The following is a 3,318-nucleotide window of genomic DNA, read 5'->3' on the forward strand; positions in this document are numbered from 1 at the left end:
TTCCCCCTTGTTATGTATTTTATTTGTTTCACTGGAGGGAGCATCGGGTACCATCCTGCTCTGCATTTGGTCCACCCTTAAATTCCCCTCTGGTTTCCCTTGAGCCTTCCTCCTTCCTTCAACATCCTTCTTCCCTGAGGTGGTGTTCAGGGGCAGGGGTGGACAAAAGGCACAAAAGCCTCATGCGAGGAGCTGGCCCAGAAAGCATGTGGAAGAAGGCTCCCTCCCCGCACCCCGCAGCATCCCTGGGGTGGGTGAGACGAGATGTCTACATTGGCTGATCGTCACTTCCTGGGATACAAGGGAGTGTCACTTAGGCTACTTATTCAGAGAGAGTAAGAAGGCTGTCTCTGTGGTTGGTCCCCCGAACTCTTCCTTCCAAAAGGCTCCTTTGCCCTTCCATCCACCTGCCACTCCAGGTGCTGGGCAAATTTGTCCCGATGCAATGCTGTCATTCTTCCTCTGATGTTTTGCGCACTTGGCCTCTAGGATAAAACTTTATACCATCTCCCTATTACTTTGCTTTCTTCAACCTCGAATGGGAGTCTTGGGATGGTGGGAAACTCCTCCTCTTTTCTAAATGCATCCATTTGAGGAAGAATTCCTGTGCCAGATGGTTTTTTATCCTGTCTCATTAAAAGTTGTTTCTGAAAACTTAACACTTGACCCTTAAAACATGGGCCAGAAGAACCTAAAAATAGCAAACCCATATCTTGAGAGAATATATATATATATACTGAGTATATATGTATATACATATACATATATACTCAGTGAGAAGTCACTTCTAGAACAGCTGCATATTTATTTCTCTAGCATCCCATGTTGTAAATATTTCTCAATTCTACAGAGTAAATGAAAATTGCAAGACCCCTTTGGTGGCCATCTCTTAGTGTCCAGCTCACACTTGGGCTTTGGAACGTCTGAGAAGGCCACAGCCTGAATTTATGGTGTGCCCTTGGGAATGCCTCACTAGTCAGGTCCTTCAGAAATCCGGGTTCACCAAGATATACTGAAGCCTGAGTCAGCTGGAAGGCTGCACACCCAGCAGCCCCACTGATACAGAATCCCTTGTGTAACAGCCGTATCCGCATTAGCCTAGGAGTAAGCAAGCACCTTGCCAAGAAGGTACTTCCCCACCCCCGACCCCACCCCCACCCCCGCACTGGGGTATGCAGCGAGTCTTCCTTCCTCCTTCCGTAGCTTAGATCTCATCCTTCGAAGGCTGTTCGCAGGTTATCCCCTGTCCTCATCCTTGTGGTAACCCTGACAGGGATATTTCCATTTCACAAACTGAATTGACTTATTCACCATCATCGCTACCTCAGGTTAATAAGGCACAGAAGGAGATAACTGGAATGTGTGGGGGTGTTCAATCTTGTACCAGTCACAAGACCTGTGAGCTCACCCCCGGTGAGGGATGGGGCTAATTAGAGACAGAGCTCAAAGGGGAGCCTAGGATCCGGGCCCAGTGGCGTCCACACAGACAGCTCTTAGCTCCACCTGCTACACTTTGCTCAGCTAGTGCAGCTGGGTGGTTATTCTTTAAAGGACACCTTTTATATTGTTGCTGAGGAGTTTCCTAGCAAGGGGCTACATTCAAAGAGAATGGTTTTTAATAACCCGGAACTGTAATTCTAGTGAATAAGATAGACAAGAAATAACTTTACCTTTAAAAACTGGCACTGAATTCGTAGTAATACCTAGGTTTGGTATGTAGTGAAAAATGCACTTTTTCACCGGTCAACAAACAAACAATAAAGCCTCCATTTTTTAAAAAAGAAGGTGCATGCTCTTCTACTGTGAAATGGCATACGGGGATATTGGGATATGGTCAAAACTGCTTGACCTTCGTCCTTAATGATGAAAATGCCCACCAGCAAGGTTTTCCTACATAGCTTTTTATAGCCTTAGCTTTGTGAAAACGGCTGAGGGAATGTTTTAAGGTTTTTAGCCATTCTCTTTGGGGCTATTAAAAAAATGTGACACGTGTAGTTTAGAAGCTTCGGGGGTAGAGGGATTTAAAAGTTTGAGAAGAAATTTGAGGTTCTGCCAAAAGAAGACAAATGGGGATCTCCAATGTGTTGAACCCAGATGGACAGGCAGCTAAAGAGTGCTGGTAAGCATGGGCCCCAGGGAAGAAACTTTGTGACTACACGGGCCACTTCTACCGGCACTAGCTACTCTTGGCTCCTCAACAATTGAAAAGTCACTTGAATTTTTATTGATTTCATCATAATTTAAATTCAGAAACAAGTTTGATTCCATGTTTGGGCATTTAAAAAGTTATTTAGAAAGAACATTAATGTTGGAATCTACTTTTTTTTTCCACTCCAGATGTTCTGAAACCTAAACAAAAATCGAGTCTGTCTCATGAAGATGTATCACCTCCGGACTGGAGAAGTGGGGTTCGGCAGGAAAGAGTGCTTGCTAGATAGACACAAAGCCCTGAGTTTGAACCCCCAGCATCGTGTAAAAAGCCAGGTATGGCCACTCTGACCATAACCACCTGCTATGGGGGTGGACGCAGAGGATGCTTCGCTGGCTTAGCTCCAGGGTCACTGAGAGGCACTGTCTCAAAGTAGTAAGGTACATACACTACACACATGTAGTATATACATGCACCACACACATGCGCTCACGCTCTGTGTGTGTGTGTGTGTGTCTCACATACATACAAAATAACACCTGAGTTAGGCTTAACTCTAAGTAGCAAATGTATATGTTTCAAAGGGTAGGAAAAGAAAAGATGTGAGATGTCTCATCAACTGACATGGATTACATATTAAAATATAAATATTTTGATATATTAAGTTAACTAAAATATATTATTAAAATTAATGTCACCATTGTTTTGTATTTCCAGGTGTAGATACTGAGGAACACATGCTTGTGTTAATGGCTTACATTACATGCCTGGTGCATAGCCCTTCTCTGTGAGTTCAAACTGAGAATAAAGAGGTTCAACTGCTAAAGAGGCAAAGGCCTCGATTAGAAGCTGTTAATTATTTATTCTGTGGGAGAGTGGCACCCAGCACACATTTATTGAGTGGCACATACCCAACAGACTGTTCAAAGAAACGGTTCTTCACCTGATAATTCCCAGCAGTGAACAGCATTGTCCATTTGAGGAATTTAGTGGGGAACATGTTGAAGACATACAAAGATGCATGAACAGATTATAGTCGTTTGTAAACAAAGAATTGATCAGATGTGACAGAGACAGCAGCTTTAATAGTGAATTCGTAAAACTACAGGTGTGCTAAATCAGTTGTACTAACACTGCCTGAGGTCCTGCAGAATGTCCCAGTGGGTAAA

General features: G+C 43.7%; 1 long non-coding RNA gene across 1 annotated transcript in view; it reads left to right on the plus strand.

Moving 5' to 3' along the window:
- The window catches only part of LOC116068399, a 3,243-nt gene extending 268 nt beyond the window's left edge, over positions 1-2,975 (plus strand). Inside the window, exons 2-3 of the long non-coding RNA XR_004109572.1 lie at positions 2,338-2,484; positions 2,867-2,975. This is a non-coding gene — a long non-coding RNA (uncharacterized LOC116068399). The remainder of the gene's footprint in view (positions 1-2,337; positions 2,485-2,866) is intronic.
- Positions 2,976-3,318: the final 343 nt, after the last annotated feature.

Source organism: Mastomys coucha, unplaced genomic scaffold, assembly GCF_008632895.1.
Source record: "Mastomys coucha isolate ucsf_1 unplaced genomic scaffold, UCSF_Mcou_1 pScaffold1, whole genome shotgun sequence".
Taxonomy (NCBI): domain Eukaryota; kingdom Metazoa; phylum Chordata; class Mammalia; order Rodentia; family Muridae; genus Mastomys; species Mastomys coucha.